Source organism: Carassius auratus, chromosome 6 (genome assembly GCF_003368295.1).
Source record: "Carassius auratus strain Wakin chromosome 6, ASM336829v1, whole genome shotgun sequence".
Taxonomy (NCBI): Eukaryota; Metazoa; Chordata; class Actinopteri; order Cypriniformes; family Cyprinidae; genus Carassius; species Carassius auratus.
The window spans coordinates 6,795,640-6,821,950 of NC_039248.1; the positions used below are offsets into that span (position 1 = coordinate 6,795,640).

Here is a 26,311-nt window from a genome sequence, read left to right on the forward strand (position 1 = left end):
TACAGCGTGCAATGTGCATAATTCGGGCACCTACACACTTTTGCCTTTTCACGGCAAATAAAAGTTTTATCGTTTAAGTATTGTCCGCTAACGTCTCTTTGATTTCTTGAAGTGAGGCAGAATAAACCCTGAAAGGACGCTCCTTCAGTCTGCTGTTCGTAACTAACACACACACACACACACACACACACACACACACACACACACACACGCAGTCACTCACTCACTCACACACACACACCGAGACTCAATTACTGCCCAATTCCCTTCTTCATCATCTCCTGCTACACCGGCCTCTTCCAAAAGCAAATCGAAAAAGGAAAACAAAGAGCAACGTTACCTGAAGTGATACTTCGAACCCAATCGAGGCGGAATTACGCGAAGTGTCAAAACTAAGGTAAGTTTTGAATTTATTGAGAGCTGGATCAGTTATTTCATTGGCGAATCAATGTTGTGTCGCGGGCTGGCTTGATTTCTTAGCGAGGGCAGCTAACTCGATAGTTTCTTTAGGTTGGCTACGCGTGTCCCTCGAGCGTAAAAGAAACTTGTCAAAAGCATTTCAACGGCGTTGTCGGTAAAAGCCGATCGAGAGAAATATTCCGATGCGACTGCGAATAGCGCAAAAGTTTACGAGTGGACACAATGTTGCGCGCGGGGGTTGTGACTTCATAATAGGAATCTGCCTTTGTGCCCTCTCGCGTGCGCTTTAACTGCTACGTTTTTAAATGTAAACTGTCGGTAAACACTCGTTAATGTTTCCAAACATGTTTCAAAAGAGCAAGCGGTTCCCCGTCGTTCGTTTGGGTACGTAAAAATGTAATATTTGATCTTATAGGGCTTATTTGACGAGGGCGATGCGGGAGAGTCACTTGGAGGAGCTGACGCTACCTTTGGTCTGTTTAATGTCCGTCTCTCAGATGATGGCAAAAGCTAACAGTTTTTCATTCAGAAAACATGATTAAAGCATTTACTTTACAAATCCTTTTGATAAAAGCTGTTAAAAGCACACGGTTTGGTATTTTCGATGGGGAAATCGGCTGCTCGGTCGGAGCGGGTCGCTGGTGTTGAGTTGGAGCTTCGCGTTGCTCTTATCTTTGTTGCTTCCTTAAAGAGCAGCAGCTGCCGCCTGGCCGAGTTGTTGAAATTTATCCCTTTGTGTATATTACAATATCCTCCATTTTTTCTGCTCTCTAAACAACAAGCCTCACGCCATCTTGGTTAATTTGAACTGGCGGATCCGTGTGTTCTTAGGACTCGACCTGCACATGTCGTTACAGGCAGAAAGTTTAGAAATGTCTTATGTCGTGTCGGTGACGTCATGTGAAGTTTAAGTAAAATGTGATGTTTTGCCAAGAAAGCGTCGAATTTGTTATCTCGCTCGACTTTTTTGGAAAACTCTGCTTTTCGGTTAGTTTTGCTGTAGGAATGACTCCGGATGAATAAATACAAATATTTTGATGTGCTCTTGAGCGCTGTTTAATGATTTGGTGTTTACAGGTGGAATGAATGACATCAGCGTGTAATGATGTCATTTAGTGAGGTGAACTGTTTATTGTATTTTCTTTGTCTAAAATTAAGATTTTTTTTTTTTTTACATTTCATAATTCCCATGAAGCATTTCTTAAGAATGTGCTGTGATGATGAATCCGTGAACTATGGTTTCACATCCATTTAAGAGATTTTTTTTTCTCCCTCGAATGACCAGAATCGGATTTTGATCCTTTCAGACATAGGATATTTGAGTTTGTCACATGAATTTATGGCTCACGAGGTTAATAATTATGGTCTTACTTTACAGTCATTTCCTCATTTAAAAGACTTCAGATGTTTTAGTTATTATTATATTATTATTAGTCCTTATGATATGCACGTTTTTACAGAGCCTGTGTTTTATTTGTGCATGTACACACACAGTGTGTAGCTAAAGATAGTTTTTCCTCAGTAAATTTGTAGTGGTTTGTGAATGAACTGTCCTCTCCACCTTCAAAAAAAAAGCTAGTGTTACATATTTGAAAGTTTCTGTTGTGCAAGTCATGAACTTTTAACAATTAGTGGTCAGCCAAGCAAAAACCGCAAGCTCGCCATAGGCTGGTTAAATGGCTGGACTGTGTCTGCTTTGTATCAGTAGGGCTCTGTCTCATCTAGCCCTGTGCCCTAGTCATTATGCATGGAGCAGGCTGTTGTTTTTACAGAATGCCTCAGATGGAGAAGTCAGTGTTTCCACCTCCCATCTCTTTGTCTGAGTATGTGCTTCTGCTAAAGCCATGAGAGCAGGGGAGCAGATGTTTAGCCAAACATCCTGACGCGATGCTTTTCTCTTGTGGGAATGCCGCCTCTTCCTCCCTGTTCCCGATGCATCGCCTTGACAGCTGCTTGATTTCATGGAACCTCTAAGAAGCCATTAGCGGTATCAGTGAATTGAAACGGAACAGTCTCACCCACTCTTTTCTTCCATTAGAAATGACTATTGTTGGATGTTTTTTTCCCCTCTCTTTGTGAGCGTGTTTGTGTTTATTATAAGCACACAGAAGAGCTCTTATATACTTGTACTGTTTCTCTCACCACGAATTAGGGAGAGCAAATCTGTCAGGACCTGTTTGTGCTTTTGGGGTTTGAAGGGATCTCACACTGTGCTCTCTCAAGCACACACCCAGACCACTGGATGTCTGTAGCTGCGAAGACATAAAAAAAAGAACTTTGCTCGGGGTTAGAGTGTCAGCCACACGTTTCTGTCCAGGATGTTTGTTGTTTTCCCCACAGGATATGGGTTAGGCTTGTGAGAAGATGTTCGTATCTAGGAATTAGTTTAATTTGGGATCTTTAGAAGGATCTTGTTTAAGCTCTGTTTGCATGTCTTTGTTGTGCGTACAACAACAAATGTTTGTGGTGTAATGAGCTGATTACGAGGAAATGTGGGCTGTAAGAAATGGGTCTCGAGTGCAGAAGCTGTCGAATGCCAGTTTAGCTCAGGCAATCCCCAAATGCGCATGAATTTGGGTTTATAATCACACTTCCTCCAAAAACGGGCACTGATCAGTGTGGTTCATTTAAAGATGATTTGAATTTATTGGATGTTCCACTCACGCTGTTACATATGAATGACTGTAGAGCAGTTAACACGGACAGCCCTGTCTGTGTCTCATAGTCTAAATGGCTCTATGGGGTTTCATTCTACATCTTATTGGATTAGATGATATTATAGTCAGCTGCAGTGTATAACATTGTGCTTTCACTTCAACAACTTACTTGACACCCTTTCTAGAAGATTTCTTATGCCTCGGTTACGTTTGGTAAATGAACCCTCTATTTTTAGCATTGTAAAACCCAATTCAGATTATTTAAAACCTTGAATATGATTTAAATTATAAAATACATTTAGATCATATATATATATATATATATATATATATATATATATATATATATATATATATATATATATATATATATATATATTTATATTTTTGCTCTGGCACAAAAATCACAGCAAGGTTGACCATTCAAAAACCTAGTTCTTTGTATTGTCATTCTGGATACTTTGACATTATTTGCAGCATCTTCAGTGACAACCCATTGATTTAGGTTTTTAAACATGCATCAATCATTGCGTCTTTAATTGCAAAATTGATTTCAATGCACTTCGGAAAGCTCAGCCTAGAGTGTGCGGACTGTCGTTTGATTTAACCATTCTATAAAAGTCAGAGGCAGCGAGAAGTTCTCACCTGATCATAACACCTGTCATTTAAAGAGCTAGAGCGCAAGCGCTGGCTTGATTATACAAGCTGTGGTGTGCCACGTGTGTGGCCAGTAACTGCCAAATGAATCAGGCCTGAATACTCAATGCTGGAAGGTCAGCGGTGAATTTGTTTTCCGAGCAGGTTGTGTCCTTGCACTCATAACGACTTGGCAAATCATCTTGTAAATACTGACAGATACACTTCCCTGTGCTGTTTTGTGAGAAGACAGTTGGTATGATGCTAATCGGTATCATGGATAAGTGCATCTCTATCTTGACTTACTTGGCTAATGATTTATTTTGTCGTTAGCAAACAGCTTTGATTGTAGAATTTCCTCTCAACAGTTGGCTCTTACATAATAGCGGGTTATGTGGGTTGCTGTTTAGCGTGAACATTAGCACTCGGGAGACAACTGTTTGTGTCAGCAGAAACGCAAGTCGGTCGCGGCAGACTTGATAATTGTGTCGCAAACATGATCTTCTTTACCTTTGGCCTGCCGGTCTGTGGTAACGAGGCCGAGGAGCTGGAGATTTGCGTTTATGGAGACAGTTAAATGAATGAGCTTTTCTACCAGCAGCTGAAGCGGGTCACACCAAACTGACTCTGTTTTCAGATAAACACAGAGAGGACACAGGGGCCGAATTTCAGAGGCAGGCAATTAGCTGCTTTTTGGTTCAGCGTCCCTCGGGCCTCTGTTTATCATTCAATGTGAGAATATCCCTGATGAAACTCAAGGTTATTTTTGTTGGGCTGTCTGAGCGCTTGTTTTTCACAGACAAGGTGAAAAGGTTGATTTTTCCCTCAAGAAAGGCTTCATACTGAGGCTTGAGAAAGAAAAATCTCCTTTGCTGTAACTTCACAGTAAAGAATTAAGCTTCGGGAAGTGTACGTTCAGAATACGTGTGTATCTTTCCACCAGCCTCTGCTGTTAATCAACGAGGCCGATCTTGTGCTCGACACCTGAAGGTCGTCATTCTGCTTTCCATCTGCCTCCCTCTCTCTTTCTGTCTATCTCTCTCAGCTCCTCAATGAGGGTTTGAGTGCATTAGTGTTTCCGGGCAGAGGAGTATTCTTGAGAGATGAGGGCTGTTTTTTTCAACCTGCGCCGCTTGTGTCTCCGGTGTTGTTTGCCCTCCAGGAGACTGTCATGTTGCCTGTGCCGTGGGTTGCCACTGCGGTGCTCCATTCCCCCCGCTGAGATAATGGAGCCTGTGTTTGAAATGCCAGTAGTTTGGCCTATTTGTTCTAGTGCTTATCGCTATATTTGAATCCAGAGTAGAAATAGCCATGATTTCAGGAATGGTTGGAACGATGCTCCTCTTGTGGGAGAGGGCAGAAGGACGGCTGGGTGGGATTTGGCGAGAGCTGTGGGATGGGAGAGAATCTACTGCACTCTGACAGCTGACTACAGGACGTCCAGTATTTGACCCCCGCACACATATGCACTCAAAGACATTCAGAGATTGTGCTCAAGCAGCCCCCTCTTATTTATTGATCTCGCTGCATTTAAAATCTGGTCACTGCCACCACAAAGCCTTTTCATTTTAGCTGCGCTGGCAAAGAGCACCTCGGCGCCGCAAGAATTTCGAAATTTTTAATTTGCGCAGAAAGGCCCACGAAATGATAAGGATGAGATGGAGACAGAGAGACAAGGATTGGAAATAGAATCGTTTCAGCTGACACTGTAATGTGCTTTAGAAACCGAAGCCTTTATGTTTTGCGTAAGTTTGCTTGCTCTCAAAAAAAAAGCTCTTTTTATTTAAGCTCTTTAGACATTAACATGGTTAGTAGGGCAGGTTTATTGGAGGACACCTGCATTGAACCCTGACATGACACATGAAGAAGTAAGGTTCTTGTTTTTTTTAGTAAAATAATCTAGCCTGGTTTAAACTAGGTCTTGAACAGTAAACAAACCACTGTTGGATTAGCTGTGAGGTTTTATAAAAAGATCTCCAGATTGAGAGAGCTGGATTAAGGATTCTAATCTGCTATCGCATGAAGGTGCATCATGGTGTGTTCCTGGAGTCTACAGACGCTGGATTAGGCGCTTCAGCAGGCCTCATGCTCGCCGATCCGCAGCAAATGTGTGTGCGTGTGTGTTTTGAGGGGGGCGTCTGTCTCAGTCATTAGAAATTAGGCTGAGGCTGCTTTGTTTAAGGTTGGAACGGACGGGTGATTCTTTGTTTAAATAATGCAATCAGTTGAAGAGATAAGGTTAAAGACTGCAGGTTGTTTAGGTAGCAAAAGAGTGTTTGTGTCATCAGATTGTTCAGTGAAACAGTCTGTGGTGTGGTTGTTTCACATGACACTCAAAATGAGAGGAAAAACACTGCATCTGCTTTCTCTTTCTCTCAGTTTCTATCTCTCTGTATTATCTCTGTTAGATGGGTAGAAAGCTGTGAAACCCGTCTGTAATATGAGCAGTCAGTAAACTTGGCAATAGCAATAGAAGAAGCCTGATCCGAAGGCCATGAAGAGCCTCTTGTTGAGTCCTTTCAAGTGGTAGTGTGTGTATGATTGCATGGAAGTGCACCTGTGTGTTTGTTCTGATGGCAAAGGATCATATGGACGCATTCTAGGGCGAAGGATGAAATGAATGGCTGAGTGAGCAGTGCATCCTTATTTGACCACAGTGTTTGTGTGAGAGTACCTCTGTAACCGAAAGCCTTGTTTTGTGCTCTTAGGGTTTTATCTGAGTGTGTGTTTGTGTGTGTGCACATGCATACGGGTGACTGTGCATCTATGTGTGTTGTGTGTGGATGTGTGTTTGTAGAGATGGAAATATCCTTTGCTCCTGCAGGCTTGAATAAATCCTGTGTGAGAGCTCCCTGGTGTAATCCAAACACTGCCAGCTAATTTAAGCGTGCAGTAGGAGCAACAGCATCTTTCATGAAAACAATGCATTTAGTCTAGAGCTCATCTTCACTTCCTTCAGTCATCTATCCAGGAATCACCTTGACTTCAATGTTACAGCTCAAAACACAAGCCAACACAACCGCTCAAAACACCACCACACACCAACAGTGCAGCTCATTACCCCACTTTATTGAACATTCCAATAACGTAGCTCAAAAAAACACCACACAACTTAATGCTACATCTCAACATACTATCACAACCCAACATTACAGGCCCAACACTACAACTCATCAAGCCACTTTGACTGAACATCTCAACACAATGCTCCGTTCACCACCATAGCCACATACACTTTAGCGCATTGCAGGCCCAACACACCACCAGATGATCCAACCCAACACTTCAACATACCACTTGACAGAACATCCCATCACAATGCTCACAGCAGCATCGTAACCCAAAACAGCTACAAACCACAACACAACCCTATACTTTAGATTAGGTCACTACAACCCAACACTACAGCCAAATATGCTACCGGATGACCTGAAATAACAGCCCAATATACCACTTAACTGAACGTCCCAACAACAATCTGAACACACCATCAGAGCTCAACACTGCATCCGAGCACCCAACAGACACATCAGCTTAACAAACCACACAATCTAATACTATAGCCTAACTCGCCACCATTGCCCAACTTGCCACCAGAGGCCAGATGCATAAACTTAGCCATCATGTTAAGACTGTGTCTAAAGAAGTAGTTTGACCAACAAGCAGTTACTAAAGGGTAATCAGTCCTTAGTAGTCTCAGTCCTAAAGTCTTACTTTTTCAATACAAATAAGACCAATCTACCTTTTCATAACCGAATTAAAAAAAAAGTTATGACCAGTCTTTAAGAAAAATAATTAGTTGACTAATTTTTTAAGGCTAGTCTAAATGGTTTAGGCAACTGACCGCTGATGATCCAACACCTCAACATGGCACTTGACTGAACATTCCAACACAATGCTTAACACACCACCATAACCTCACACTGCACTCCCAGACACTGCATGATGACCTAATACTGCAGCTCAACACACTTCCCCCCACCTAAACACTTAAGTCCAACACACCCACAGGTAACCCAAAATAACAGCTCAATTCACCACTTGACTGAACATCCCAACAACATGCTCAACACACCACCACAACTCAACACTATCTTTCACACAGTCTCAAAACAACAAATCAACACCAGCAGATTACTCAACTCAACACAATGCTTGACTAAACATCCAAGCACCATAGCTCAACACAACACCATAACTTAACAATAGGTCTGAACTCCACACCCGATTACCCTCCGCAACAGCCCAATTCACTACTTTTTTGGACATCCCAAAACCATGCTCAGCACACCCACTACAAGCCAACACTACGCTTAGCAAAGCAGCATGACTTAAAGCAACAGCTTAAGCCACTTCCACAACCACATTACAGCTCAACACCCAGCTTTACTGAACATCCCAACTCCACCCTAACCCAACACTACACATCCAACAGACCACCACATGACCCAGCACAACAGCTCAACATGCCATTTGTAACATCTCAACACCATAGCTCAACACACTACCATAACCCAACACAACAACTCAACCTACATACACCATGACCCTAAATTACACCCAGCATAAAACAGCCCAAGGGATAGTCCACACAAAAAGGAACATTTTATCATCATTAACTCACCCTCGTGTTGTTCCAAACCTGTATGACTTACTTTCTTTTCAAAAGTACATTGGGAATGAAATAATATTGGTGCCCACTGGCATCAGCTACACCCATTTCTCAGAATATGGCTCCACAGAAGAATATAAGTCACAATTTTGAAGTATCATGAGGGTGAGTAAATGATGACAGAAGATTTACACGAACAACAACAGCATTCACCTTCCTCAGCATACTTCAGACCATCATGTCTCTAATATATTGTAATATTTGTTTGAATCATATGCTGTATATTTGTTTTAAAAGGCAGGCATTTTTTTGTCATTGTTGCTGCTTCACAGGATTGATGTCAGGTTGATGGCGAGAGCTTTCCCGTTGGGTGTGTTGAGCTAAGGGATGATAGATGACTATCTGGTTGTTTTGTGTGTGTCAGTGTGTTTGTTCGTATGTGTGCGTGTGTTTGAGAGGAAGACGTGACAGCTGCATAGGCAGCGGGATTGACCTTCACGCAGAGAAATCTCAAGGCCTGTTTGATTACACGGTATTCTGCTGCTTTGCGTTCTTTAGCGCTTAACTTAATTCACGGACAGCGTTTAATATGTGATTGGCTTCTTTTGACTGCCAGTGTTATTGTTCAGGGCCCTCAATTAGGGTACATGTTGTTCAAATAATATGGTCACATGTAAGGCTGTTATCTTTGTTTTTTGAAACGGTGGTATTGTGCCAGTACATACTTCGCTTGATATAAAGAGGCTTTAAAGAGTTTAAAATGATATTTGGACACTGTTAAAATCACAAGGCCTCACTTTGTCTTTTTGTTAGATTTAGTATTGTACAATTCTGCTCATGTTTACATACCACTTAAATGTGCAAGATGCGATTCATAAGTTTATTTTTCATTAAAAAAAAAAATAATAAGAGCGTAAAAATGCATTTACAGATAGGTTTCACAAAACAAAATAATAACAGAATTTACTCAAATAATTAAATTGGTTCATAATACCATATGTTGCCTCCACAAGCGTCAGTGACTCTATGTATGCTTTTAATAGTTGCACATAAGTCTGGTTTGTTCTGGGAGGTGAGAACTACCCACTGTTCTTAGCAAGTTCTTGGGTTTCTCAGCATGGATTGCACATTTGGCTATGATGCTTGAGGAGTCAACAACAGATGATGTTAAGAGCAGGATGAAACACCTTACATTACCCATTTTTCTCACATTTTTCTTTAAAATTGTGCACTTATAATTTTGCAATATCATCAGAGACAATTAAAAGTGTGTGTGTAGTGTGTGTATGTGTGTGTGTGTGTGAGAGAGAATTCTCAACTCATTGAAATGTTTTAAATTATGACATGCACACGATTCCTTGGACTGACTAGTGAACAAACATTTGACATGTTCTCAAAAGCTCTTGTAAGGCTTTGCATTTCACATGCATTTTACAGGATTTCACTTGGCACTTTAGGCTAACCTAAAGTAAAGCTTCTGATCATTTTCTCATTAGTCTGTTTGTTTTCTAGAGTGCCTAAAATATGTTTTCTGTTCCTGCCGTGTCTGGCGATGACTGTAGAGCTTCAGAAACTTTCCCACATGTTCTACCTTTGTTTAAAAAGTGCTCCATTTCATGTGGAGACACATGAGTGTTTTCTCTCTCTCTCAATCTTTCGCTCACTCTTGTTCTTCCTTTTGCTTCCATCTGGTCTTCATTTCCACCAGACTTCAAAGGTGAAGGAAATCGAGGATAGGAAATGGGTTGAATATTAATTTGGCTTTATTGTCACGACTTGTGTTCTGCACAGATGAACTTTTACCACAAATGTAAAGCCAAGTTACAGCAGTGTTTAGCAATCTGTTCAAAGACGACTGCTGTGTCCTTGTGTTAGAGAGAGCAACTCTTTATGTATGTGTGCGTGTCGCACGGTTCTTCCATTTAGCGTGTGAGTGATGACCTCCAGTGTGGGCAGTTTAAGTTATAGCGCACCCCCTTCTCTCTTTCAGATGGAGCTAATTGTCTGGTGGCCATTTTTGAGGAAGTGTTTCCAGGTATGAGGGGTTTTTTTGCCCTCTGGAAGGCCATGTCCTTTTTTTCCCTCTGTATTTATCTTTTCCCCCATCCCTTCTTTTATACTGGATAAACTGCAATCGGCCTAATGATGAAAGAATACGATTATCAACAAGAGAGGAAGAGATCTGGTCCAAGGCTTTTTTTTTCCAGTCACAGAACTCACACACCGATTCCATTTTGTCAGCTTTCAGCTGGGCATAATACAGCGATAAAAGACTCTGCCCTGCAGCCACACTGAATCATGCAGAGCAAAGAGAGGGAGGGAGAGCAAGAAAGAGTCGAGAAAGCCAGAGAAAAGGAAAGAGAAGTCTCTTTGTGATGTGTGTGCTCATATTGTATGAAAAAAGATGAATCACTTCTATTTAGGGATCAGTTTCCTGAAACTGGACGGGTGAGACGATTCCACGGGAGATAGATTGTCGGGACTTGCCTGTGTTTCTCTGAAGGGTTGGAGCTAAACGTCTGCAGTCGTGGCAAGGTGCTCCCCGAAAGGACCGGCTCCTCAGACAGGAAGTATCAACCTGGAGCAGAAAGAACAAAAAGGAAAAAACCCTCCCCTCCCGTCGTTTCTCCTTGCACACCATCCTCACAGCTGCACACAGTTTGCAGTCTATCCGAAGGGGGTGCGTTATCATTTCATCTAAATTCCTCCCCCTAGGCAAGTCAATAAAAAAAATGTAGTGTCAAGACGTTTTTGATTAGCTGGTCTTCAGGATGGATGAAGATGTTTGGGGAGAGCTCAGGCTTTGTGCTACTACGAACAAATTCTGGCCTTCTTTAGCAGTAGCGCCATGTTATTGTGGTAATGATCAGGCTGAATATATCGTGTAGGAAATGATCAACCCCACCAGTGCGCTCGCCATTATCTCAGACTTCGTCTCTCCGAGTTGTCATTAGGGCTGAACTCCCCCCCAACGTGTCCTTGGCCACTGCGGCGATGGAGTGCCTCCATCGTAGATGGATGAGTCAGATTTTGATTGACGTGCGGATGCTGTCAGTCACAGCCTGGCTCAGTGTGTAGCAAACAGTGGTAAACTGTTCCAGACATCTAACTCTGCCCATATGGAAAGAACTAAAAAGAGGAACTAACTGCCCAGCCACAGATTACTCGGAGTGCGTCTGCTGTTCGTTTGTGGTGGTAATTTGTTTTAGTTTTTTTTCCTCATTGTGCATGTGGTTTTTGTTTCTGAGCAGTGTGTGTGTGTGTGCAGCTTGTTATCTGTGCAGATTGAGGAGATTGGAAACCGAATCTGATTTGTGTGTCTGTTTCACCTTTGTGTCTCACTGCTGTGATGTTCCTGATAATACTTAAGCACACACACACACACAAACAGACAGAAACTCGCACAAATGCTGCGAGAAAACTGGAGCAGGCTGGTTTTCTGCATAAGACAGCATGTGTGCTTGGAAAAACGTCCCACACACCCTGGGTTTTAAAGCCTTGCTGAAATTCCAACAGGTTTAGCAGGAAAAAAAAGATGGAACCGGGTGCGTGTATGAGCATTCACACATTCATGTGTTTTTGGTTTACTTGTGTGGGCATGTGAAAAGTGGTTGTTAGTGTCTTTGTATATGTATGTGAGTGTTTTTCTTACTGTAAAACCATTGGCAGCCACTGGTTGGGTGTAAACACACTAAACACACTGTATTACTCCAGCCGCAGCGCTGAAACCCGTTCCCGTTGACTTTTCCCCTTGAGGCCCAAGCTTTTTATTAAATGTAATTTAGGACAGTTTACATCAGTTTTGCTTCTGTTTAGTGACCAAATGTGCCATTAAAACACTTCCCCTTCTGTGTCTTTTTCCCGGTCTCCTACAGGTGGACAAGCAGTGATGTCACACAGCTGAGGACATTCCCACTCAGTGAGTATTTGTTCCATAAATCTTAGCAACCAGTCATCACTTTTTTTTCTTTCTTTTTTCTTTTTTTTTAAACCTTTGACTTTGCATTTGTTGCAAGACCAGTTTTCCAGTTTTGAAGTCATTTGTCACGGTTCTGCACCTCTGTGTTTGTTTCGGGTAATTGGATGCTGTAACCGAAAAGGGTGAACACAGATTCAGCCGATTTAAACCTAATTTAATTTCATTCTTAGGATGTGAGCCCCTCTTCTCACCCCATCCCTCCCAATTAGCTGAAACAAAGCTCTCCAAAGGCAATTGTTAGGTTGACATTTCTTAAGCGTGCTTTGTTTTATTTTTTTGTTGTTGCTGTATTTGTAAAGATCTTTCATTTGGCAATTCATTTTCAAAGCCGAGTCTCTTGAACAAACCGCAGCCGTGGAGAGAGTTTGTGCTTTGGAACAAACAAATCAGCCGGTTTCTCTCTCTCCCTGTGTGGGCTCAGGCTAATTGGTAGTGCGGATGCTGGTCGCGGTGTTAGCGTTGATGCTAGGCGGGCAGCAGCCTCTCAGGGCTCTCTGCTCGGCTGCATCGTTTCATTCCCCAGCTCCCTGGTGGTTTCAGAGAGTGACAGAAATACAAGGACGTTTCTTTCCACTCTCTCGCTGTCTCCTTCTCCCTCTCATTCTCTCTGTCTATACCACTAACAAGTGACAATGTAGAGTTTGAGTTCTGGGGTTTTTAAAGACTGAGAAACGGACTGCAGCTGCCTCAGGTGAACATGCAGCTGTGTGTAGACCAAGTGCTTCCTCAGATGTGCGTGTGTGAGAGACAGAGAGAGCGAGTGGGTGTGTGTCTGTGTGGTGACTTACAGATGACTTTTATTAGAAAAGCGCTCCATTCACACTCCAGAGGAAGCGATATATATGGAAAGAAATACAAGGATGGCTAGAAAGAGAGAATGGGGTAGGGAAAAACAGAGAGAGAATACAGAGACGGACAAAGACGGGCTCTCAGCTCCTCAGCTACACATCACTGCGGCCTCTCGAATTGGCAGCAGTCACTGCCACCGCCTCAGCCATCAATAATGGTAATGGAAGCTCCATCCGAGTATTGATTTCTTGGAATTGTAGGAAGGCGTGAAGGGTCATCCGTGCTCAACGGCTCTGCTCGTTTAGTGAAGGCGAGACGGGTCAGGATTTTAGCATGAATCACACTAACATTGCTGTATGTCTGACTTACAAGGCAATCATGCTTTGAAGCAGCACTGTGCATGTCCTTTTTAATGCCAGGCAATGCCCTAGAATTTATTTTTTTAGAAAAACTTGTTTTTGGGGCTGTCAGTTTAACATCTTCATTTACTACAATTAATTACTGAAAATAAGGTGTTAAAAGAATCAGCACATTTAATCATGCCCTCTGACTTAAAGGAAGCGTGCTTCATTAAAACCGCATTAGCAGGTGGCAAAGAACAACAACTACTGTATGAAACACAGATACAGCGGCTATAGTAGTGTTGTTACTATAGTAGTACTATAGTAGTTAATAATAAAGTTTAGCGTAAAATTGTTTAAAATAAGAAAAAATTTGAATGACACCTAAAAAAAAATACTGTACAGTTAGAGAAATAATAAAATAACACTGTTCTTTAAAAGTCCTTAAGTCAAGCTCAGACAGATTGTTGACTTTATTACCGAATCCACTTTTTTGTCTATTCAGTGGTTTACTTATCTACCACAATTGATTTATTTTAATTCGGTAACTTTTCTCAGCAAATATTGATATATGCAGTTAATTGCGACTTATTTAGAACATGTGATAGATTTATAATCTCCATAACATGCAGTCAGAGTGTTGCATTGAAAAATTAAGAATAAACAGGTTCGAAATTTGAGATTCAAGAAAATTTCAAATAAGTTGCTTGGCAAAAATCTCTGCCAAGTTCATAAGAGTAAACATAGTGTTAACTGATAGTAGAAACTAAACAAAAGCATACTGAAGCCTCAAAAGAGTATCGGTTATAGGGATGAACTTTCCTTTCTCATGAAAAAAGAAAGGAAGGAACAAAACAAAACACTACTTGGACACCCAGGGGGAATTACAAAAGTTTATGGATGGAGAGAATATCAACCAGTCTCTTTGGAGAGTTGAAATTGTAAAGTAAAATCAGGTCTGTCAGGACATATCGAGGAAAAACACACTTCTATCCTTTTCATTCTGAAATGGAGGTTATAAGTTGTAGTCACTGAAAATGCTGGAGACTATATGGAAGAGAGAGAACTGAGCTCTTACAATCTTGCCAAGGGGCAAACTAGCTATTTATTAGCACACATGTTAAACCCCCTCTCTTCAAAGCAAACTTTCCTCCCAGCCTCCCACAGAGGGGCAAAGAGAATAATAAAGCAGAGGAAATGGCATTTCTCTGCACAAAGTGGATGTGAATGTGTTTAGTGTAACCGACTACTCTTTATGTTAGTTGAGAAAGAAACAGGAAATAAAAGCAAAGGAAGACAAAAGAAGGTGGTGAGAAGGAAAAAAGAAACAAGAGAATGTGTTTGAGCATAGATCTTGGCCAGGCAGTGTCAGGCTCCTGGCCTCTCTCTTTCTCTTTCCTGCGTCCCTGGGGACGGCTCATAGCTCATACTTCCTGCTGGAGAGTTCTTGAGCAGGAATCATGGTGGAGGGGTCTGTTTTCATTGCTGGTGCTGTGCAGTAGGAGTGTGTCTGTACTTGTGCGTCAGAGGCAAAACATACCGGTTGTTTGATACAAATAATACAGGCCTGCTGGATTCTGTGAACGCGCATGTGTATGAAAGGTGTAATGGACCCCTGCCTGAACTCTGCTGGGCTCTCCAGATCCCCGGTGAGAGTTATTACCTCAGTACAAAATTCTGGACACACACACACACACACACACACACACAGTGAAGGAGAGAGTTTGAAATGGGGTGCCTCAAGTGTCTGTCATTGGCCCTTTTTGTTTTCTCTCTCTCTCTCTCTCTCTCTCTCTCTCTCTCTCTCTCTCTCTCTCTGTCCCTCTGCTTGCCACTTGCAATTTTACTGTTCCTTCTTGCCTTAAATATTTATGCTCGGTCAGGGTACGAGGCCATGCTGATTCCGACAGTTCTGGAGGATACAGCAATAAAAACTGAATCTTCCATAGAGAGAAAGAATGAGTCAGTTATGAGGCAGTTAATATTCAAAGTACATCATAAACATAATCTCCTAGTATCTTGCCTTACCCACTTGCATAAGTTTTGTCATCTATGGCTTTATACACATACACACACCGTACACATATGCAGGTTCTATGAAGTGGATAGATGCTATTCATTTGCTGTTGTCATTGTGTTTTAAAGTGGCAGTATAGGAACATGTAGGCACTGCTGTGTCCATCACAACTAGAAAGATAGATAAATGAATACAGAAAATAGAAGATGGGCTGAGAGAGCGGGAGGGAGAGAGAGGGGGAAAAACATCCAGAAGGTCAGGATCAGCGGGTGGCCATCTAAGGGAACGACATGGAGAGACTCCGATTGAGTTTCACCCGCCCCGTTACCGTGGAGATCCATCCAATAATACCACCCTATCAACAGCAGAATCACTATAATACACTACACCTACAACAGACTGACAAATAGTGCACTGGCTAAACTGAGACAACCACAGCAGGCAGTGATCAAATCTGAAGCAATTTCTCACTAATGCTCAATATGAATCCACATATTTTGCTTCAGCAGCACAAATGTTTTAACTCGGCCCAACCCTAAGGCAGATGTCCTTTTGAAATAATGAAAACTACCTATTTGTTGATTGTGGTCTATCTAAACACGGTGGAACCATGTGGGAGTGTCAATGTGGTTACTATTTTTTTGGACTGCAGATAACTCGAAACCAAACCTTTCCAGATTTGCAGGTACCTGATGTTCCGTAACACCTTCTGCTTAAAAACAGACACAAGAAATGAATCTAAGAATCATAACAGACACTAAGCCTTGGGGCCTTTCAGAGCAACTCAGCATAAAAGGAAAAACGCTTTATCGGCACTGCTCTTACAAACATACTGAAATGGCTCGAAATGAACCACCAGTCACCTTCAGGCTTTCTCCACGAGGCCACTTATGCCATTTAGCAAGCAACAGCTGAGTAAAATATACATTTTGAATAATTTTCTGCTTCCTGAGTGGGTAAATGACCATTTGCTGCCACCACTGTGTCTCTTGAAACAGGTTTTCCTTAGATGAAGATAACTCATGAAATGTCATTTTTAAAAGTCATTTACTCGAAAAACTACAAGTTGAAATGGCAGATACTTATATCATTTAGATGCTTCTTACACCACTTTGAAAGTTTTTTAATGCCTCTTCAAAATTTTTATGAATTTTAAATAAATCTTCTCATGAACAATACACAATGAAAGTCATTAGACAATAATACAAGTATTATGCCTAGTCAACACTAGACCCTCAGAGACCTAGAGAGAGCCAGATCAAAACCCTCTAAGACCAGATTTAAAAAATAGGGCCCATGATACCTAGATTCTGACAAAGACAATATAATCAATGAATCATCAACAAAAAAAACAAAAAAAAAATGCTGAACTCTGTACAGCTTAGGTAATGTCTGGGACTTTCCAAAAATAGGTTTTCTTTCAGTAAATGGTGCTGGAGGTTATCTTCAGAAAGTGAATGTAAACTTTAGGAGGTCTAACTAATCATTATGTGAGTTGTTCATTTTCTTTTCATTTTGTATGAGGTTTGCATTTTTTGTACCCATGATATCATCAGTGCAGTGATGTTTAAAACCTCCATTATTCTAAGTTTTATTTTTAGCAATAACATTAAAAAATCTAAATTATGTAGTCAAAATGTATAAAAGTAAAAATAACAACATACAAATATCCAGTACTAGTAACAGTGCTTACTAGTAATTTGTGCCTCTCTTTAATGTGTTTTTTTTCATGGGCCCAGTGTACTGTACTGTAGGCGAACTTATTTCAGGGTATGGTGTTAGCGCAGTGGATAAGACACACGTCTGTGGTGTGGGAGACCCGGGTTCGAATCCACTGTGAGACACCAATGTGTCCCTGAGCAAGACACTTAACCCCTAGTTGCTCCAGAGGCATGCGACCATAGCAATTGTAAGTCGCTTTGGATAAAAGCGTCAGCTAAATGAATAAATGTAAATGTAAATTTGTTAAAAGCACAATATAATTCACAATAATAACACTGCAGACAGACTTCTGTCTTTTTTGAAACTTGAGACTGAGACCATGGGCTCAAGACCAAGTGCATACAAGGCCCCAACTTTAATATCTTTTCCTTTAAGTGATTCTACAAATGAGCATTCCTCAGAACGTCTTGACTTTAGCACGTTACGTCATGTAATTAGTCTAGGCGAACTTATTTCAGCAAGTAGGGTTTATTGTGTCATTTGTAAAGACGAGGTTGAGATGATTGGTAGATGGGCAAAACACATCCAACACAGCTACTTTCTTTCTAATGCTGGTGTACGTGTTTGTCTGTATGTGTGTTTTCCCGTGCTGACGCTAAAAGCGGCATGAGGACGGATCTGAAGGAGTGAGCGCTTGAATACTAATGAACAAACAGGAGAAGAGGCTGTTTGCTCCCGTCTACCTCTCTGCAGTGGGCTCACTCGCTCCTCTCTCTCGCTCTCTCCCTTCATCTGCACCTCTCGCTCACACAGAGGATAAACTGTGTACATGATGACATTTACACCGCAGTTGCACGCAGAGGGAGTGTGTGTGTGTGTGTGTGAGCTCTCTCATTCCTCTCCCCATCTCTGTTTTTTTCCCCCTGCTCTTCCTTCATTTTGCTCTGTCCTCATCTTCTCTCCATCTCTCCTTCTCTCATTGTGTGTGTTCAGCACAGGATGCGCACCTCAAGGGAGCACACACACAGAGGCCATTATTTATCTTTTTTGAAGGGCAAATATAAAAAGGAGTGGCTTTGCTTTACTGCCACAAATTTGACACGCTGGCTGTGGTTCCAAACACACACTTACGACTCTTACTGAACAGAAGCCATAAACTATGTGTGTGCAAGGGAAAGCTGCCTCACAGCTCACATGGTTTACTGTGTAGGGTTTATGTTCCATTTACAGTGTAAAAACATGCGTGTATGAGGTGCGATGAGGGGGTGTGTGTTTTTGAGGTCGGCCGGCGGGCATCTCTCCCTTCTCTCAGAGGAATCGGGCGGTTAAGGGCAGTTAGAGGGGCTCTTGGGGAGGTTGGGGGCCCTCAAATAAGGTTAAAGAGATTCTATTGAATCTAACTCCCCCCCCCCCTTTTTTCACACACCAAGATTTGATCCCTCATAAACACACCTTTCACACCAATCACACACTTTCTCATACCTATCTCATTTACACTAGACATAAACACACACACACCCCAGCCTTAGAATAGCAAGCCACCCAGGAGGTCACTCCCCCTTGACCCAGGGTATTTAGAGAGAACCTGTGGCAGGCCCTGAGCTCAGAACAGATGCTGGGACGATCTGGATCCAAGGTGGTCCGGGGAGATTCTCAGAGCATATCAGGGGAGTTTTGTATTCTGGGTGTCCAGGGAGAGCTCATTACGCTGGTTGTGCGTTCGCAGAACCTCCCTCACCTCTTGGAAATAGAGAGAGAGCTGTGATACTGGACCTCGGGGAGGTCATTACAGAAAGAGAGGCTGAGATGGAGAAAAAAAAAACAGGGTGAGAGGTGGCTATGGAGTCTTAGAAACAGAAGCAATAAAGTTTGCTGAATCGTGTCTAGGGTGGAGGTCTCGGAGTGCGATTTTGGGCATTTTTGCAGCTTTTGTTTATAGCGAAAGTGGAGAAAGGATGCACAGAAGAAAGAAACAGGATTGGCGACAGACTCAAACCTGCATCATCAAAATGAGCATTAAAGCTCAATAGCTACATGCATCCAAATAGTAGTCAGATTGATGGCTCAGTTTTCATGTAAACACCTCAGTCAATCCAATTGATCTCAACCTGAATGAAAGGGGTGATGTAGACCTGAAATAATCAGATCAATTGGGGAAAAAATCTGTCTGACTTCTCAGTTGGATTTAAAAATACCGTGACACATTTCTTTTTAGATATGAAACGTAAAAATGACAATGAGGTTTCAGAGCAACTTACAAATATTTGACCACTGGATGACCAGTCAGAATCAAGCATTTCAAACAGTACGATAGCGATAATTTAATGATAGCAAGTGATATACCTATTAGCTGATTTATTTCACACAACATAAAAAAGTGCCATTTAATGAAACTGTCAACAGTTTTTAGAAGTGACACAAGGTAGAACACCAACTTGATTATCATTAAGAAATGGCCAAATATCGTCTGATTTATCTGTCTGTCATTTATCAGGGTGGTGGTTTAGAGCGGTTGATACAACAAGAGCGTTTCTCTGTCATATCTGGCTATTGTTTACAGCTCACAAGGGTCTTGAGTGTCAGGGGTGGGGGGGGGCAGACGGTTTGGCGTGCAGATGGTCCAGGCAAGAGGGGGGCATTGTGTCTGTGTGTGGGTGATGTGCAGGGAGATTTTTAGTATTTTATTGGTCTGTTCCAGAGGACCCAGCTGCTAGGTCATTCCCTGTTGGCACAATCGGAGAGGGAGAGAGATGGCGAACGAAAATACAGAGAAAGAGGGGGCATTAGTGTAGATGTCGATGTGAGCAGAGAGGATTTAAAGCACAGAGAAGAGAAGAAAAGTGAAAAATCAGAGCTAGGGTGAGAGAGAGCGAGACGGAGAGGAAAAAAGGGAGGGAAGGAGCGGGAGAGAAAGGAAAAGAGAGAGGGGAGAAAAAAAATGAGGGAGGGAAAGAGAGATAAGCAGCGAGCGAGTGAAATGTGTCCGCCGTGATCCATCAGCCCTGCAGCCACACTAATCACAGGTGGAATTCAGCGAGCTCTTTAAAACGCTGCCTCTCATTTCAAACCCTGCCCTCAGGCTCTCTGTGTGTGTTTAGAAGTGTGTCAAAATCTCTCCGCTTGCCCTATTTTGTGTCTGTTTGTGTGTATATTCCACAGCATGTGTGTGTGTGTGCACGTTTTAAGAGAAAGACAGGGATCTCACGAGACGGCGCGTGTAGGTTTGTGTGTATGCCTGCATATTTCTGCATGTGTGTGCACCTGTTTGTGTGTGTAAATCCCCCAGAGACGATATCTGGCTCAAACAGCTCCAGTGATCACAGATTGTGCCGTTACTCTGTGCGTGTGTGAGCGAGCAGAAAAGAGATGGAGCACAGTGGAGAGAGGTGTGAGTGTGTGTGTGTGTGTGTGCGGGAGAGAGGGCAGAGCGTCTTTGTGTCTCTACCTATCCCATCATCCCGTTCAGCTCAGCAGAGGTGACACCAAGGTGAGCGTGAGCGCTCTCTCTCCTTCTCCATCACACCAGCACTGCCTCTTGCCCTCCCTCCCTCCTCTTCTTCACTCTCTCTCTCCCTCTCTCTCTCGCTGTGCCTCTCTGCACGGCTCAGTGGCAGATGGAGGCTGTGTCAGCAGGGAGAAATGGCCATTCACACACTCCTTACACACTCTCCCTCTCTCTTTCTCTTGCTCTATCGGGATACATTTTTTGGACAATACGGATTGCTGACAATTAACTGATACTGAAAAAAGAAAAAACTTACATTGGCAGATATTGATATTATCTGTTTGTTTATCCATCTATCCGTCTCTCTACCTCCATTTATTTGTCTGTCTGTTAATCCATCCGTTTAACCGTCTTTCTATATATCTCCACCTCTATCTATCTATCTGTTTATTACGGGTTGAACGACTTCTGATTTTTTTTTATGGTGAAAGACTTTTATGTGATGAAAGTCGAGTCGAAGTCGACTAGTCGCTGATGACATCATTAATGAACAAATAAGTCTGGAGCTGTGACAAACACCTTGTGCACATCTATGGCATGTGACACAATACTGCCCACATGGCTATTGCTCCTATAACAGATCATTTGTATCAGTTCTTTTGTCTTTGACTCGTTATATTTCTGACAGATTTTTGCTCATTTTAAATCAGATACAGATAAAGTAGCACAGTAAAGATTACATTCATATGAATGCATTAGTGAGAGCGGTTGCGTGTGTGAATTAATTGTACCTGACAGCATCTCTCTAATACTGAAGCTGTGGGATTTAGTTGTTAGAAATATGTGCTTGAACTTTTCAGTTTCTAAGCTATTTTACTGCGAAATCACAGAACAGTGTTTTAGTAAATACATTTCCACACTGAATGATCCGTGCGTAATGTATGTGCTACTTTCTGATGTGCTGCTGCACTGTTTCACATGTGTTACAGTGCAGCAGCACATTATTAGAATGGCGATTAACTTACCTGTATAATAAGCGGTTTAAAACGTGCATTCCCCTGTTCGATTTCCAGCATCCAGTAAAATAATCAAACTTGTCTTGTGGAGCGCTTTCAGAGTATGCATTTATTTGACATTTTAACTGTTAGGAAACGGAGTGTAAATGTGGAAGTTCTTCAAAGATTTCTTATCCTGTTGCGCCCTCTATAGGATCACAGACTACTCCGTCAAACTTAAAGAGTCGATTTGTCAGTGCAACCCCTACTATCTATATATCTACAAATGTCTGTCTGTCTTTCTTTCTGTCTGCCTTTCTGTCTGTCCGTCTCTATCTATCTATCTATCTATCTATCTATCTATCTATCTATCTATCTATCTATCTATCTATCTATCTATCTATCTATCTGTCTGTCTGTCTGTCTGTCTGTCTGTCTGTCTGTCTGTCTGTCTGTCTGTCTGTCTGTCTGTCTGTCCGTCTGTCTGTAATTAATAAAATTACTTAGAGAATAAAGATAATTAATTAAATGTTGTGACAGATCAGAAATCAACCATTGGATGGATATCTGTTTAGTTCTTCTAAAACCTATAACCAAAGATTATACTGTTTGAAATGGTAAAAAATAACCTGACATCACCTGCTTTCAACGTCCAGTCAGACCAGTGCATTATATATGTGGCTAATATCAATATGTTAACCATTACATATCGGTATCTGTCTTTCTGTTGCCTGCTTATAATTAGTTGCTCCTTGTACTAGCGTTTGGCTTCATTTGGTTCAGCAAACATTAGTGGATAGATACTGTCACATCTTCTTCAGTTACGTCATTACAGTCACAGTGTATCTTGGTCTGACCTCTTTGCACAGATGTGCGAGCGTGTCGCGCAGGTCAAAGAAGGGGAAATGTGCGATCATCATTTTGTGTTAATACAGCTATTAAAACTCAAGGTGAGAGCGAGATAGAAAGGTTGGAAAGAGTGGGGGAGAGGGAGACTGAGGAGACGGCAGGAGGAACAAACGATGCACAAAGCGGGTGACAGCGCAAGCTGCTTTAATATGTATGTATTGCAGGTTGATGGTTGATTTCATTAGCAAATCTCATTGTTATGCATGAATTGTTCTCCTGCAGCAAAATGAATATTGCATTCATGCAGCCCGTAGGTTTGGACAAAAACGTTTGGATTTTTAACTCCAGCCTTAAGGAAAAAAACAAAACATGTTTTATGAGGTTTTCCCTCCGCTTCTCTCTAGATCCAATTGATGGCAATTAAAAGCATTTAGTGTGTTGTCATTCACTATAGATGAGGCCATGCGTAGAGAAAGAGGGTTTAATGTGTTTGCCCCTGGTTTTGTGTCTCTGACATGTTTAATTTTAACTAAATGCCCATCTTTGTCTTTCATTGTGCGTGCGTATGTGTGTGTGCTTTGCTCTTTCAGCTGGGTGAAAGAGGTAGTGTATGGAGTATGCATGTTTGAGATTGTGTGAAATAAGGGGCTGATGTTAGTGCGTGTGAAAATGTGTGATATTAGAGTGTGTTTTGTGTTAATGAAAAGCCTGTATAGCCAATCTCAGGTTGTATAACAGAACTTTTGAGCTGAGCTCGGTCTCTGGTGAATATAGAGGTCTGTCTGTGTGTGTCTCAGAGGTATTAATAGCCTGACCAGGCACAGGAAAAAAATACTCATGTTTTTCCATCTGTTTTCACAGGAAACAGTCAGGACGGATTATCTCTTACACACACGCACACACACACACACAAACTCTCTTTCTCTCTCTTTTTCTCTTTGAGCTAATGATCTGATGGCTATTGCAGCACATCTCTGTTTTTGTATGTGGATTATGGAATTCAATCAAATATGCACGTTACACTTTCCATTCGGATATTCCGGTTCCTCTGTCATATTCATCAGAGTGATTCAGGGAAAAATAAAATCATTTCTGGACTGATATTTTCTGCAAATCTCAGTGAAGTTGATCAAACTGATGGAGGTCTGGAGTTTGTGGATCAAAAGCACATAATGTCCACACACTCTCAGAACCACCATGTTATTTGCTTTCAGGCAAAACACACATTTTTATTTGAGAAATAGGAGAGAGCTCAGACTCTCTGCCACTCTGACTAAAGGTTAGTCACACACTCGAACAAATTCACAGGTGGGAATACAGAAAGGTGTGTGGTGATTTCACCGGGTGAAAAGCTCTGAGTAAAAAAATCCAAACAGACACCTGAACAATGTGTGCACGGGAACACACACATGCACACGCACACACACACACACAGAGATTGGCTTCAAAGTCTAAGACCACAAGTAAAATGCTTCTATTTTGAAAATGTTACTGAAATCACAGTTAATCACATATATCAATATTTAATGAGAACAATATTGATGCAGATTAATGCATTGAAAAGACATTACAAAAAGTGGCTTCAAATTCACACACACATTCTAATTGTTTGTTTTGTACTTACTGACAGACACCTTTTGCCATTGCATCACATCCTGTTGGTTTTAGGGTCTTGTGCAATGATTGACACATTTAAGATTTTGTTTTTTTAAGATTTAAAAATTGTATCATCATTATAATAACAATCAGAGTGAATATTTACATTTTATGAGAGCAGCACTAGAGCCGATGATCATGATTTGAGAATGATCCAAAGAGCATCTTGAACCTCACTTATTTTAAATATCTAGAAATAGCCTATATCTTCATTTATAGTTATTTATAATATATATAATTTAGAGTTTATATATATATATATATATATATATATATATATATATATATATATATTTCCAAAAAATCCTATATTTTCAGTGTGGTCTCAATGTTCTGTTGATATCTTTTGCAGAAAAGGCGCAGATTGTGTTCAGCCATCTGCTTTTGAAAGAGCACATGCTACAGTGTCTGTCAGTGCATGTGTTTTAGAGCTGAAGGGAAAGATGGAGAGAGAGAGAGAGACCTGTCACATGCAGCCACATTTAACCAACCCATTAGAACAGTTTAGGAGATGTTTTTTTTTTTTTTTTAAGTGATCGCCTGTTGCTTCATAGGACTCCAGCACCAGTGTGTGTGTGTGTGTGTGTGTGTGTGTGTGTGTGTGTGTATAACGGTCTGTGCCACTAGTGTCTCTGTGTGAACAAATACACACATTCTCAGTTTTTCTCAGGCTCTGAGTGATTTGCAGCATTGTAGCAGTATACAGGAAGTGCAGAATTGACTTGTGGTCAATAGTGAAAGTAAATGTGTGTCTGTGTGTGTGGCAGGGGGTTGTTTTTCTGAACTTGGGGTTAAAAAAAAGAAGCCAAATCAAACATAACCATACCTTGGGGTAAGATTAAAGTGACTGATTAGTATGGTTACACTTTAGTTTGGGGGCCATTTCTTACTATTAACTACGTTTAATGCCTTTGCCTCAATAAACTCCTAATTTCTTGTTTATTAATAGTTTGTAAGTTAGTCAAGTTTAGGTATGGGGATCTAAAATATGGTCATGCAGGATAAGGTATTATGTGCTTTAAATATGTGCTTACTACTAATAAACAGCCAATAGTAATATGCATGTTAATAATAAGCAACTAGTTAATAGTGAGAATTGGTATATGTATAACCCGTTTAAAATATAAAAGTCCTTGTTTAGGTAGATATTTAGACATTTATGTGTGTGTAGCTACTTAACCATATTTTGGGGACTAAACCTGACAAACCTCTTTTTGGTCTTCATGTGTAAAAGTTGTTAAAATACAGAACGTTTTCTGTTAGGGTTTGGGTAACGGTTAGGTTACAGTATTTTTTAACTAGCTGTGTATAAAAACAATAGGTGTCTTTGCAATGTCCCCATTTAGATAAGAAAAGGTGTGTGTGTAGCATTTCAAAGCCATTTTGTCAAATGTACAGAGACTAAACACTCTGTCACAATCAAAGCAGGAGACATGAATACCGTTGTAAGCTGTGTGTGTGTGTGTGTGTGTGTGTGTGTTTTTGTGAGATAGTCGTGTGTCATGTTCTCTGATAACGTCTTGAAAGGATCAGCACGAACAGAATGTTTAAACAGCAAGAGAATATTTACAGGTGCATCTGTAAGACACACAGCTGCAATGTGATGGAGATGTGACTGTTTGGCAGTCATGTGATTTAGGAGACCAACAGCTAATTTAACCAGCTCAGTCTATTATTTTCATTAAACTACATCAGGATGATTCAATCAAATGCATCAAACAGGTCCATCAGTGGAGAGGAGTGTGTGTGTTTTCTCTTCCCTCCCGCTGCTGTGGTTTTTTGCGCGGGTATCGGGTAATAGTATACTCTAAACTAACAGCGACCTGCGCTCTTCCCCTGATCTGATCATCTGTAATGGCAGACACACACTCACAGCTCTCAAAGATGGCCGCCTCCACGAGGATGACAGTGCGTTTGTTGTTCTCGCTCCGAGGAGATTGGAATGTCAGGATACGTGAGCCAAGCGAGAGAGAGAGAGAGAGCGCTGTGTTTTCTCTCGCTCTGTATCTCTGCAGGCTGTCTTCCTGGTTGGGAGTGAGGCGTGAAGGATGTGTGCTGCCCCTCCCCTCCTCTTCCTCCCGCCCCGCACTCGTCTGATTGGCTAAAGGGACAGAAATGGAAACATTATTCGATTCCGTCTCCTCAGAGGTCAGCGACCTCTCTGAACGCTCTAAAGACTGAGCTCAGCATTTGGCTGTGGAACAGCTCAATGTTAATGAATGTTTAAAGAATAGCTAAAGAGCTCAGAGAGAG

General features: G+C 41.5%; 1 protein-coding gene across 19 annotated transcripts in view; it reads left to right on the top strand.

Annotated features, from left to right (window-relative positions):
* Positions 1-26,311, top strand: part of LOC113092959 (bromodomain adjacent to zinc finger domain protein 2B-like) — a 79,946-nt gene continuing 53,635 nt past the window's right edge. For 10 of the 19 annotated variants that reach the window (XM_026258766.1, XM_026258784.1, XM_026258776.1 and 7 more), the window contains exons 1-2: positions 2-397; positions 12,201-12,244. The gene's annotated coding sequence lies outside the window, so the exon portion shown is untranslated. Of the gene's footprint in view, positions 398-429; positions 805-12,200; positions 12,245-26,311 lie in introns of those variants that run through there. The other 9 variants (XM_026258839.1, XM_026258790.1, XM_026258808.1 and 6 more) reach the window with 4 other exon arrangements.